Source organism: Delphinapterus leucas, chromosome 3 (assembly GCF_059928025.1).
Source record: "Delphinapterus leucas isolate spDelLeu-1000000601 "Yukka" chromosome 3, BTC_Dleu_Yukka2, whole genome shotgun sequence".
Classification (NCBI taxonomy): Eukaryota; Metazoa; Chordata; class Mammalia; order Artiodactyla; family Monodontidae; genus Delphinapterus; species Delphinapterus leucas.
In genome coordinates this window covers 94,788,442-94,803,177 of record NC_143131.1, presented here as the reverse complement: position 1 = coordinate 94,803,177, position 14,736 = coordinate 94,788,442, and the positions used below count along the sequence as shown (strand labels likewise).

At 40.6% G+C, this 14,736-nt stretch overlaps 1 long non-coding RNA gene across 5 annotated transcripts in view; it reads right to left on the bottom strand.

Moving 5' to 3' along the window:
- LOC111183562 (uncharacterized) overlaps positions 1-14,736 on the bottom strand; it is a 152,985-nt gene that overhangs the window by 53,489 nt on the left and 84,760 nt on the right. For 2 of the 5 annotated variants that reach the window (XR_016392734.1, XR_016392738.1), the window contains exon 3: positions 1-14,736. This exon is cut by the window's left edge and continues 53,489 nt beyond it. This is a non-coding gene — a long non-coding RNA (uncharacterized LOC111183562). The other 3 variants (XR_016392737.1, XR_016392735.1, XR_016392736.1) reach the window with 3 other exon arrangements.

Genomic DNA, 14,736 nt, shown 5'->3' with positions numbered 1-14,736 from the left:
TGCTGTCCCTGCAGTACAGTAGAATCCCCACAACATAGGATCCAGTCTGGCAACCATGGCTGTCGGCACTCCAGACCTCTCTCTGCTGTACTGAGCCTTACTCCCACCCGAGGTCTCAGTAATGTGGAGGTGGTTCTGAGGTCCCCCATATGGACCAAGTGTGCTCCAGTGTGGAATCAGTGTCTGGGCTAAGGCAGACAGCACAAGGAGCTGTGTGAGTTTCCTCAGAGCGCACCACTCCAACTGCATGCGACCCTGATTGGCTGGGAGAAGCTGCTTAGGTCTCCAAATATCACCAGGCCTGCTTAAACTATAGCTCCATCTCCAAAGCACTTCTCAAATGAAACAGCCATTTAAACAGGCTGACACAAATCTGAAAGGGAAAATGGGTATCTGTCTCCCATTACAATCAAAATGGGTACCTGTCTCCCATTACAATCACACCTCAGACTTTTTACTTATCACTCTTGGTAAGTTCTCCCAAAACCTACATTCTTTTGGAAAATTAAGAAAAGCAAAACTGATTTAAATGAATGGAAATAATCCCTAGAATTGGAATGAAAAGATTTCTGTTCTGGTCCCAGATCTGGCATTCATATATCATGGGACCTTGGGCCAGTGATAAAGTTCTCTGTGCAAGGATCCTCTTTTATAAAATGAGAAGTTTTATAAAATGAGAATAGATAATCTCTAAGGTCCCTCCAGCTCTCAAATCACACATCTTTTATGATTTTGTCCTAATTATCCCTCTCCCTTTGTCCTAATTATGAAACAGCAGAGGTCCCAACATGAGTTGGATTGCACATTACAGTGTGGGCATCTCTGGTAGATGCTAGGAGGGCTGTCATCTCCAGTGTCACCAGCAGAACTGCCCCTTTGGGCACTGACCACCACCAAAGACACCGGCACCACAGGGTCCCTGAGTCAAAGAGGAGGAACATAGGTGAGTCGTAGCAGCCAAGAGTATTATACCTCAAAGAACATCAGCGAAATCCACTGGGGACCCCTAGAACTACTGAGGAGGAATTTAAGAAAGGGTGGAATTCCTGCACAGCACTACCAGGGTGTATTAGTTATCTACTGCTGAATAACAAGCCATTCCAAACTGAGTGGCTTAAAACAAATATTTATCTAGCTCACAATTTAGGCTGGGCACAGTGGGATGCTTCTTCTGCTTGCCCCACGTGGGCTAAATCATGCACCCATGGTGAACTAAGTGGCTCTGCTTCTACCTGCCAGCACAACTGTGTGTCCTGTCATCACCCACTAGGGTAGCCTAGGCTTCTTCACATGGGTCCCCAGGGCTGTGAAACACAAGTGCAACATGCAAGCATTTTTCAAAACTCTACTTGAGGCATATCTGCTAATGCCCCACTGGTTAAAGTAAGTCACATGGCCAACCCTGATCGAAGGGGTAAGGACATGAGCTCTATCTCTTGATAAAAGGATTTCTAATGTCACATTCTATGTGTATGAGTGGAAAGAGGGAAAGGATTTGTGGCCATTCACACAACCTACCACAAAGAGAAATACAGATTTGTGCCTGTCAATGTGATCTTATTTTTATTCCCAAATTCATATTGCCAAGTAAATAAGTGAAATGATTCTTGCATTTTACTCAGCATATTTTACAAAAAATTTCAATAATAAATGAAATTTGTGATCCTGCAGATCAAAGAGGAATTGGAGAATTTTATTTTATTTATTTATTTTTTTACAAATTATAAGCCTCACTTATCCTTTAGGACTCCATCCAAAGTTATACGTGGAAATGCAAATGAAAGGAATTCCACATGGATGGTTTGCTTCTGTATCTCATATTATTCTTGCACTTCTAAAATCCAACTCTCTGAGCTCATGCCTTCAGGCAAGTCCCTCAATGACACCTTTAAGAAATTCATGAGAAATCACAGCCAGTTAGAATTTTTAAATCTCTCAAGTGCATGGCTATATAACGTATACCACATTTTCCAGTCTCCAATCTGTGTCTGGCAATTAAACTGAGCATTGTACCAGTTTCATTTGACAGTAACTCATTTAATTTCTATTTCTTACCAATTAACTAGGCACTGTGCTAAGGGTTCAGATATAATAGAGACAGGAAGGAAGGAGGATGGGAGAGAAGAAATGAACCAGCCTTCTTGTGTCTTGGGGTTCAGTGGGATGCAAACCAGTAACTTTTACAAGGAATACAGTTCAAGAACTTCAATTCATTTTCAAAATTAAAGTGAATTTTGCATTTTAAACAACCACCAATGGATCCCTTTAAATTTTCATAGTCTGGCTCCTCTGAAGGCTTAAAAGTGACTTTTCATTGTTAAATTGTCACCAAGTTCTTTTTAATTCTGACAGTGTCCTCAAGCTCCTTCTGAGGACATTAATTTCTTTGGGCAGTTGATAAAAATTCGGAGTCAATTTCCTCTTACAGGGAACCAGCCTCTCACTTAGATAATACTTCAAAGGAAGCTTGCTTGACTACACAGGACTGGAACAGCATGTAGAGGGGCTGAAGACATGGGCCAGTGTCATTGCTCCTAACAACTTTCTTTCTTTTTTTTTTTTTTTTTTTTCTGTACGTGGGCCTCTCACTGCTGTGGCCTCTCCCGTTGCAGAGCACAGGCTCCGGACGCGCAGGCTCAGCAGCCATGGCTGACGAGCCCAGCCGCTCAGCGGCATGTAGGATCTTCCCAGACCGGGGCACGAACCTGTGTCCCCTGCATCGGCAGGCAGACTCTCAACCACTGCACCACCAGGGAAGCCCCCTAACAACTTTCTTTAAAAATCCACAAAGGCTGGTTCTCAACAGGTTTGAAACAAGCAAAGTCCACTTTCGGCCCCTGATCTATCCTTTCAAATGTTCTTCTTGATGTTTTCCTCTCTATTTTAACTGCACAAATTATAGAGATTTTTTTGATGCTATTTTTAGTAACAACTTATAGTACTTGTCTCCTTGTGGAAGTTTTCATTTTTAATAGGCTACCTTAAAGATCCTCCCTTTCCTTCTCTCTCTCTCATATACCACAGCCTTTATAACTCATGAGAGATTAGCTCTGTTGATGAAATTTTAGATAGTACAGTAAGAGATATTTTGGTAGAGCATGCCTGCTCTCAAGACAGGTTCCATCAGCTCAGAAGCCCAGAGAACATGAATTGTACCTAGCTTTGCTAATCAGTTTAAAGTTCCTCCACTTTCCAAGGAAGACGTACAGATGGCCAACAGGTACATGAAAAGATGCTCAACATCACTAATCATCAGGAAAATGCAAATCAGAACCACAGTGAGATATCACCTCATACCTGCCAGAATGGCTAGCATCAAAAAGACAACAAATAGCAAGTGTTGCTGAGGTTTGGAGAAAAGGGAACTCTGTGCACTGTTGGTGGGAGTCTAAGTTGATGCAGCCTCCATGGAAAACAGTATGGATGTTCCCCCAAAAAGTTAGAAACAGAACTGCCATATAGTACAGCAATTCCACTTCTGGGTATTTATCTGAAGGAAATGAAAACATTAACTTGAAAAGACATGGGCACCACCCTGTTCACTGCAGCATTATGTACAATAGCCAAGATATGGAAGCAACGTAAGTGTCCATCAACGGATGAATGGATAAAGAAAACATACACTAGAATATTATTCAGCCATAAAAAAGAGGGAAATCTTGCCATTTGTGACAACAGGAATGGACCTTCGGGGCATTATGCTAAGTGAAGTAGGTCAGAGAAAGTCAAATACCATATGATCTCACTTACGTGGAATTAAAACAAAATTAAAAACAAACAAAAAACCAAATTCATAGAATCAAGAACAGGTTCTCGAGAGGCAGGGGATATGGTGGGTGAAATGGATGAAGGTGGTCAAAGGTATAAACTTGCAGCTAAAAAATAAGTCATGGGATATAACATATAGGACGGTGACTAAAGTTAATAATGCTGTATTGTATATTTGGAAGTTGCTAAGAGAGCAAAAGTTCTCATCACAAGAAAAACGTCATTGTGAGGTGACAGATGTTAACTGGACAGTGTGGTTATCATTTCACAATATGTACAAATATCAAATTATTATGTTGTACACCTGAAACCAACATAATGTTATATGTCAATCAGAGCTCAATAAAAATTCTTCTTAGATCCCCACAGAAAAAAAATCATTGAGGAAATTTTTTAAAATAGACAATATTTCCTCAAAGAATAAAATATGGACTGTGAGTAGAAGTTCTAATAAAACCCAGGCAAAATTCTGAAAGTTGTTGATATTATCCTTAGAATCCCATCCTGAGAAACTTGAGAGAAAAACAGTTCCTCTTACCACCAGAATATATTCAGATGAAACCCTACATTATATTGTACAAAGTGAAGGAACTATATTTTGTCTGATTTTGTAACTGTTTGCTTAAGCAAGTATTAATTGTAGCTTATTTTCCATCACTGAGGTTAATACTCAATAATGTTTTCTTTTTATGCTGAAATAGCTTCACCTGTATGTACTATTCAAGTTACTCGTTTTTAAAAGTTTTTGAACATCTACTGTGAGTCAGGCACTGTGCCAGAAAATAGGAACACAACGCTGAACAGACCTTCAGGCCTGCTCTCAAGGGAACTCAAAGGCAAATATAAGGAGTGAAGAGTCTTAAATGTGATGTTCAGCTAACACATATGCCTATCTTTTACGGAGGAGACGGTGGCAATGGGGAGAGGGGGAGATAAGGGTAGACAGAAACTTTAGACTTGGGGTGTTATCAGGCTTGTGGGACTGTAAATGGTAAGGCTCTTTTGAATCCACACTGAACCAGGTTCTAAAAAGGTTATTATCACAGCAGTAATACTAACAAGGAGCCAGCAGTGAAGTCTGTGCTAATTGAACAATCAGGATAAAGTCTGGAATGCAGATTTACAGGGAGAGAGTGAATGTGTCAAGAGAATAAGCAGATGAGAAGTTACTCAAAGGTAAAGACATTTTGAAAATGAACGATGGCCAATGTGATCAAGCCAGTTTAAAGACATCCCACGTGCTTACCCTTGGGTCTGCCGCAGAGAGGCTGCTGTACTCCTCAGGCCAATCCTCTGGGGGACACTGGTGAGAATATTCCAGTAAGATCAGTGCTGCCCAAGGTGCAAAAGAATAGAAAGGAGACACTGACTAAGGGAGCAGAGAAGTTATTACAACACTCTTGGATTTCATATGTAAAAAAAGGTATATTGGAGAGCCAATGCATCTAAAACTATAACAGAAGTTGCCTCCTACTTATGAGTGACCAGAGAAAAATCACTGTGACTAAACAATGGTCACTGTGCAGCTACATATAAGACTGCAGGCAGGGGATTAAAACTGTCCTAATTATCTGAAAATAGACATTATTAGCAGCATGTAATCTATCTAACATTTATATAGCTCTTATTTTTAAGTACTGTTTTAAATACTTTGAAAATATTAACTTATTCATCTTTGTTGCTACCATATGAGATATGAATAGTTACCTCCATGATACCAATGAGTGAACCAGAGGCACAGAGAAGTTAATTAAACTGTCCAAGTTCAAAGAGCCAGCCAATTGGAGATCCAGGATTGGAACCCAAGCACTTGGGCTCCAAAGTCCATGTGCTTCACCACTACATCATTCTACCTCACATGCTATCACTTATGAGTATGAATATAAGAAGGAGAATCTGACAGTGTCCTTCTGGTGCTGCCCTGAGAAGATGCTGGAGCTCAAAGAGAAGAACAGCAATAACATCACCTGTACCATCACTTATTGAGAGCTTTGTGTACCCAGCACCATGGAAACATTGCTTCATTTTTCTTTCCAAATTCAACACATACACTTTCTATCTATGAAGACTGCAGGCGATATACCAATGAACTTTATTTTAATGTGTGTGGCAGACTCTGTATTTTGACTTAACCCCTATTTCAGTCTCCCGGTAGTTGCCTTTCTCTACTATAGAGGTCAGAGAACTCAACAGCATTCCCTGGAATCCCCTGCAGCCCTGGTGCAAGCATGTGACCTAAATTTTTTCAGACACATCTTCACAAAATGTCAGTGTGGGAATGAACAATGTGATTTTTTCAGCCCAGAGTGGAAGTTCAGATTTCCTGACAAGGTTGAATGTGGTGAATGTCCTTCTGGGGTAGCTGTCATGGAGCAATGTTGTTTCTGTTAAATGGTGTTTCTCAGTGGTTTGGCATATGTCTCCTGGCTGTGTGCTTCTTCACGCCAGTATTCCTAGATGATTATTCCCAAGGCTGATTCTCTGGGCCTTCCAGAAATTCTGGGAGCTATCTAACATCCTTTAATAAAAGTTTTCCTGTTTAAACTAGCTAGAGTTGATACTATTGTTTGCGACCAATTATCTTTACATATGTAATATGTATAATACACACACATTATAATACATGTATACAGCTAGTGCATCAAACCTTATGATTTTAAAAAAAAATCATTACCTTGCGTGAAGTTAATGTTTAAAAAAGTAGTTAATTTAAGAAAACTATTTAGGACAGGTGGTGATGCACATGGACTTTGGAGCCAAACTGCTTGAGTTCCAAACCTGGATCTACCCTTGACTGACTCTTTCAACTTGGAAAATCTCAATAATTTCCGTATGAATGACTGGAATTTAGAAAAAGGCATTAATTCCTCACACTCCTCAGAAATAAAAAGTATCATTCCCACAATCCTACATGTAAACACATGGACGTTTAGAGAGGTCTGGTACCCTGCCCTACGTCACACGCTAGTGACCACGAACCCTGGTCCGTCTCACTCAGGGACACATATTATAGCATCACAACCCTCTGTAGTTATAATCGACAAACAAACCTGACGAATTATCACCAGGGCTGAAAGCTTCATCTCCATGAGTTTGATTAGTCTGCACCAGTTCTGAGGATACTGTTAATTGCTGAGGACACTGGCAAAATACAAGTTTTGGGACCTGCAGAAACAAGTGTTAGTTCCTGGTTTGTTGGGAACTTCATCAAGTTAGCTCTCAGTTAACTTGCTAACTGGCCCCTTTAAGAAGCAGCCTAGCATCTCCTCTGAGGAAATTTTCTAAGACTAGCTCTTGAAGGAAGAGTGGGCATTACCAAATAGAGGAAGACAAGAAAGATAAAGCATAGGTAAAGACAGAGCTCATTGGGTAAATAATAAGTAATGAAGTGCAGCTGAAACATGAAAATCATGCTAGTTGAGCAGTGAAAGAGAAGGCTAGAGAGTAGCAGAAGTGAACCCATGAGAGGCCTTGTATCCCATGCTGGTGAGTTAGGACAGAAGCCAAGGGAACATTTGAAAGGTTGAAACAGAAGCCTGCACAACCAGATTTCATTCCAAAGGAGGTCGTGGTGGCATTACGCCCCAGAGACGGGAAGCTGGCGAGACTGGTAGGAAGACCAGTCAGGAGGTAATTGCTAGAGTCCAAGGTTGAGATAATTAATAACAGTTTAAACTATCAGAGGACGGCAGGGATAGAGAAAAGAGTAGATATGCACACTATTAAGGAAGGGGAGCCCAGTCCAATCACTGTTCTACTAAATTTAGCAGTGACACGGTGAAAATAAAAGGCATCTGGGTATAATTAAAATGTTTGAGTTGCCTCCTCAGAATTCACTCAGAAATGAATAAATGGTAAAGTAGGATGTACTCATATTCTCAATAAATCAAACTCAATAAATCTAGTTATTTAGTGGAAAATTATAACACAACTTTCTCTTACTGGTATCTTGTAGCACACCCATGATCACTCGCACTCCCTTTGCTACGCCTCTGACCTTTAGCTGAGATGAACTGATGAGGGAATGACAACTGTGATAGGATTGGCATCCACAATGGTGGATACTGGAGAAGGTCACTCAGGGTTGAGCCAGGAGGCAATTTAAGACCTCTAGAGGCAGGGCTGGGAAATCAGGTTCTGGCATTCCAGAACAATCTGCAATGATTTTGAGATTTTCATTCTGTAACTGGAAAATTATACTGCTGGTGATATATGTGGCTAGTGTGGAGACCCATAAGATTTAGAGGAAAGGAAAATAAGGCTGGCCTCAGAATCTTATGAACAAAAATAATATTGCCATGAATCCTACTAAATGGTTTAAAAGTCTTGGAAATCTATAGTTGAAGGTTTTTCATCTTCAACAGTATTTAATTTAAAAACTGGAGAGAAGGTGTTGGCACAAGTGCTTTCAAGGAGGAAATTACTAGTTTATGCATTACCATAAAAAGCTGAGAGACAATAGACTGCACGCAAATTTTCCTGGTGCGGGTGGTGGCAGTGAGATGTAATCTTGGGGAAGCAGAGTCAGGCAGGAAAATAAGGAGAGCAAACACGAGGGAGCATGTAACGGGGCTCCACCATGGACAAAGTTGGCTGTGCAAGCCTCCACGTCATCTCCACATGGGGGCCATTGACTCCTGCATCTTAGAATAGTCTGCAGGTAGGAGAAGAAAGGCAAACGGTTTATCCACAGGCTTTTTCTCTCCTCTCTTTCTTTGGTTAAAGCCCATTTCGTTATGCATTAAATCCCACCCCTCCACCACTCTGGATTTTCACCAGCCCCTCCAGCAGCATGTGGGAAGGCAGAGCCTCTGAAGTCTCTCCTTGTCAGTTTGTGCTATATGTGGGGACCCTGGAATGTGTGACAGAAGAAGTGACAGCAGCCTGAGCTTTCACCCATGGAAATAGTGTGAATAAACAGTGGCTGCAAATCTGAGGCCCAGGGTGCAGGCAGGGTTAAGCTGACCTGGAACAGTGAATCAGTAGAGTCTGCTACGACTGCAGACCACATATAGCCATAAAATTTTTATGTGGTCATAAATTTTCTCTTAAATCCATATTTCTTCTCTATCTTAAAAGCTAAAGTTGAGTTTCTGCAAAAATCTGTCTTCTAAAAGAGGCAAAATCTTGCATGTAATGTTCAGAGATGTATTTAATGTCTTCCAAGGACAACTGGCTCTGAAGCTAAGTATATTTGTTAGAGAAAATACTTTCATTAGAATAGTTCATGTAAAAGTCTTTTCTCGATTAAACGTATAAACAACTTCAGTAACAGGAGGTTAAATGTACTTAACAAACTTGTGACAATTAACCATCAACCATGACCTCTGTGACTTTGTTATAATATTCCCTTATTAACAGCGTATCTAAAAATCTCCCTCCTACAAAAAGTTACCTTTTGTTTGTAAAATAAATGTGATTCTATCTGTTTAATTTTAAAGTAAAACACACAACACCTCATTCTTCCACATTTGGAAAAACTACACATAATATATACGATTAAGGATCTGTAGGAATAAAATTCCGTCTATAAAATAGACAAATGAAAATTTTGAGAATAGCCATTAATATCATGTAAGCAAAGAGTAACAATATGAAGATGCTCTCAAATTAAATTGCAGTAAATAAAGCAGGAATCAAATGCTATATACAATATACGCAGACCTCTGTTTGGGAGGAATAGGATATGGACACCCACACACAAAAAAAGAAAGACAAGAAATGGTAATCAAAGTACAGATGATTTTACTAAATGCATTATATATTTCCACTCTTTCCCAACATTCTACATTATTACTTTCTAATCAGAATTTTATAATTAAAGTGAACCTAAAAATACCTTAAATTGAGCACTATGATGGGTAGTCAAAATGAAAATTTTTAATAATTTATTAAGCAGAAAGCTGATCATTTATATCCTGTTAGAATAAAGACTGTGTGAAGAGGGTTTGATTAGCTAAGAGGAGAAACTCTCATGCTACAGAGACAAAACCAGAAGGTTGTTGAAATGTAGATTCATTTCATCAATTCCAATTAAGCAGGTCTGGGTGAGACCAGAAACCTGCATGTTATCAAGCTCCCTGGTAGTTCTAATGAGTTGGTTGGGGATACACTTTGATAAATACAGGCCAAAAGCAAAGTCCAAAGCATCAAAATTTCATAGAGACTCTCCATATACCATCCAGGAACAATGCTGCTCTGTCCCTGGGAACCCCTGTTCTCTGGTTCCCAGGGCAGATCCTACTGTGGGCAATTACACTATCTCCTCTTGCTCTGATCCATCCTTATTTAGCAGATTTCTTATGATTGGCTTTCCTTGTGGTTTTCCTACAGGGAAGAAAATGGACTGCTCTGTCAACATTGGCATTTAAGGTTGTTTTCATGTCCTGGCTGTGAACTAATAAATTGGCATTTGGTTTATATATCAGTCTCTCTGGGCTCAGTCGATGTGAGTCTACTCCTGAAACTTGAGTCCATTTTCAGATAACTGACAAAACAAGGCATATGAGCTCTCAAAGCTAAAGTCTCTTAGCTAGGAGGTAGTGGGCCCCTTTCCCAAAGAAATGGGTATTTGTTGTTTTTGCCAGATTGGCATCCTTTTCCATTTTTCTGGTACAGCATCTTGAATTTCCCCTGGGGAATCACCTCTCTTCTGTTCTCAGATTCCTCCCAAATCTGAACATAGCTTGTCCTTTTAAACTCAATCCTAGAATGTTTTTAAACAAAGCTAAGCTTTAGAGGTAAAGCTTAGATCTGTTGGTGCCTGGCATGGAGCCACTAGAGAAAAGAGTGCCTGAGAACAACGCCATTGTAGACAAAAAAAAAAAAAAAAAAAAAGAATCAAGAGTTAGAGATAAAATGAGAGAGAGAAAGAAAGAGTTTTTTATGATATCATTGTTTGAATCATGGATACAGTTGGTCCCACCTGTACCCTGTGTCTTACATGAGCCAATGAATTTCCTTTGTTTTTTTGAGCCAGCTTGAATTGGACTTCTTTCATTTACTCAAGAGTCTTAAATAAAACAACACGTCTGTACCTCTGCATACAGAGTATACCTTCCATTCAAGAGCAACAATTAGGTCCAAAGATCTACCACCTGTTCAGGGGAACATTTAGAAAATCCATCCTCGCAGGAAGCAGGGACCTGCTGGACATTAACTGCATGCCAAATCTCCTTCATTTGAGAATAAGGTGAACCTAAGAATTGTCACTGGAAAACAATGATACCACAGGCTTAGGACTTTGCAACATGGGGAGGGAACAAAGGCATGAGGTGTTTTACAATTTTTATATCTCGATCTATGGCATATGAGTCTTCCCATGTTTATTTCTCAGGAATATTTCTATAAAAATGAAAGGAAGTCTACCTCTCTGTGCCCCAAGTAGGAAAGAAAAATTGATGACCAGATATCATCAGTCAATCACCTCAGTCATGGGAAATAGGAGGGGAGGTTGTTACCTGTCCACAGGAAAAGCAATGGCCAGATTAACTCCACAGACTTTTAATTACAGACGAGATTCTTTCTGCCTTTTTGAAGTTAGATGACCTTCACTGCTTATATACGTGAGACAATTAAAAAGAAAATCTCATCAGCAAATTGATGAGAAACTAGTGGAAACAATTTTCTCCCCCCAAATCATACACTGAACACTAAACCCTTCAATGTGTTAAATAGACTTTTGATTCCCTACATAATGGTTCCTACAACTAGAGTGGGACTGGGTTACAAAATATAATACCATCAGTCATATAAAGCCCCTGATGTTTAGGAACTCCCTAGCCTCATGAAATAACTAAACATGGCATGTTTTTGCTCTTTATCTCTTTCCCCATTTCGAAAAGGACCTGACTAGGAAAAGACTTAACAGCTTGTCAAAAAGATGGATGTTCAGAAGTGATAGCTCATTGGTGTCCTGCTTCTCTCAAGGCTAGAAGGCACGCACACTCCATTCTATCAAGAAAAGACTGGGCTGTGCAAAACAGTAAAATAAAAACCAAATCCTTGGATTTGACTTTTGCAAATGTCCAGGGAGATGGTTGCATTTCGTAAGATTATTGGAAGGGAAAAGACAAGTCAGGACTAATATTGCATTTATGTTGGAATTGATACTGAGCATATGGGTAAAAGCAGGATGGCAATCTAGGCTAACGGATCATCTCAGCCTCAGAACGTAATTTGCAAAAACAGTATCAAAGTCAGATACCTCATACTATGTTTTAGTAAAAAACCAATGAACAAGCAAACAAACAGAACCCACACAAAAACATTATGCACCTTCTCAGATTCCCTCAACCTCTCCTCATGTCTGTCTCTCTTGGTGAGCACCTGATCCACACACAGGTACAGCGCCTCTACTTTCGGACTTGGGGAAAATAATGTACTGTGTAGCATGGTGCCCAGGTTCCTGAGCAGCCACGGAGACACAGGAGTAGTGAGAGTTAGCTTCCCATGAAGTAAAACTGCATCAGTGAGAAACGAAATGAGAGGAAACTGGGAAGCCAAGTTCCTCTTTCTTTTCCTCTTCCATTCACTACACCAAGGTATCGTTCTTTTCTGCAACACCTCCAGGGAAGCCCCAAATGTCAAGTAAGACAGTATAGAGTGACACAGTGTGTCTCAGCACAGCTCCTTGGTAAGCAGTAGCTAGTGTGGCAATACACGGCATTACACTGAATCACATCACTCTCTCTCTTGCCTTGTCACCCTTACTCTCCGAGTTGCACAGCCCAAATCAGCTGATAGCACTCTGAGCATTGCCTTGGGCTCAGCTTTCTAGAGGACACAACAGAAGGCATAGTTGAGGCTACTATGTTAACAACAGTGAAATCTCTTTGTCACCATCACTAATAATTTTATGAATATAATTATAATTTCCCCTTCAAGTATTCAGCAATACGGTTTGCGTTTGCATTGCACTTTGATCTGGATGGCAAATAAATCATTCCTCATTCATAAGGGGTCTTTCAAAATGCCCCCTTTGCATTATTATTACCAATAAGCGCAAGGAATACACTTGTGTTTCAGCTGTATATCGTTCCAAAACCAACCACCCAAAATGAAATTGCTTAAGGCAAAGATGAGGGGGGCTTGTCTGCACGGTTCTGATCCTGGTGACGCCAACCGGGGTCACTCACTTGGTCAAATTCAGTTGTTACTGGGTCGGGCTACAAGGTCTAAGAAAGCTTCACTCACATATACGTGCCCAGCCCCTCCTTCACACAGCGGCTTGCTCTCCCCAAGGCGAGCCGGGGTTTCCTCACAGCACTGTGGATTCAGAATAGTCAGACCTCTCACAAGGAGGCTGGCTTCCAAGAGGGAAGAAACAAAAGCTACCAGGCCACAAGCCCCAGAATTCAAAGTCATTAAATTTCATTGTTCAAAGCAAGTCACAAAGGTAGGATGACTCAACAGGCAGAAAACAGACCTACCTCATGGCAAACGGCATATGTGTAGAAAGAAGGAGGCGTTGCTGGCGGCCATCTTTGGAGACTCTCTACCAGGCTGATTCCCAGATTGATCTGCAGATTGGAATCATCTGAGGGCCTTTTAAAACTAGCAGGGCACAGTGCACACCTTAAACCAATTAATTCACGATGCCGGAGAGGGGAGAACACGGGCGTCCCCTTCTTTTTTTTTTAAGCTCCCTGGATGATTCCAGTGTGCACACAAGTTTGGGAACCTCCAATCCAGCACAACTTGTGAGAAAAGAGATTTAGAAAAGCTGAAGATTCTAACTGGCAGTCCTCAGTTACACGTGATTACGTGTCATTTCACAGCATGCTCAGTGTTCTTTCTTGGGTTTAAAATTTAAGCCAAACGCCCATCTCTTCAAAGCACAATAAAGCTGCCATGATAAGCCAGTCTGCCTTGTAGAATGACCAGTCTTCTAGTTTGCCTGGGACTGAATAGTTTCCTGGGACACAAGACTCAGTGCTAAAACCAGGACACTCTGAGTCTAACTGGACAGTTGGTCACCCTAGAATTGCCTTCCCTCCCTCTGCAGGACAGGTCATGTTCTAGTGAGCTTCGTTTCTGAAATGCATTCCCACTGTTAATACCTAAGTTTCCTCAGAATTAATCACCTAGGCCAGAGCTGCCTGAGTGTGGTCCATGGACCTGCAGTATCAGCATCACCTGAGAGAGCTTGTTAGAAATGGAAATCTGGGGAAATTCTAACAGAGTCAGAATATCTGGGATTAGGGCCTAGAAATCTGTGTTTTGAAAAACATGAATTTGAGAAGCACTGATCTGGCCTGCCGTGCTCTCATCTCCATCTATCTCTACCCTTCCACGTGAGGCAAGATCAGGTTTCTGTTTTGCTGTAAAAGTATAAAAAGCACAGCAGGAAGATTCAATGCTAATTGGCCAGAGATGCCTTGACCAAGGGCAGCCAGCATCTTCGGACATAACCATGATAATCATCATTTTTGGCATAGTTTTTGCCAGCCATTTATCTGAGAGGCTGTATAAAAAATTGTTATATTAACAATAGAGGCTGGAGCCTGGAATGAGGGGCGTGCTGAGCACAGCTGTTTGAAGTTGGCAGGGCCCATCTCTTCCAGAACACATCACAGCTGTCAGTACAATTCAGGTGGTAATTTTTGCTCCAACCTGAAAGGAAAAAAAAAAATCTTTCCCTTAAAGTTAAGCAGAAAATCAAGCTTTATCTGGGACTGGATGCTTGGTTTTCAATTTGAATTTATAGTAAAAATCATTCAGGTTTCAGTAATTTAGAAAGTAGTTTTTTTTGAACCAGCTTGAGCTGAAGTTACCTAGGAACAATGACGAGTTCTGCCAAGCAAATTAATACCCTAAAATGTTAACCACTTTAAAACAAAACCAGATTTGTTGAAGGACTTACCTGTTTATATTCAACTGATTTTAATAACTGCGTATGAATTTTATCCATACATGAAAGAAGAGGCTCTCATCCAAAACACTCTGTTGGTACTATTACTGCATGAG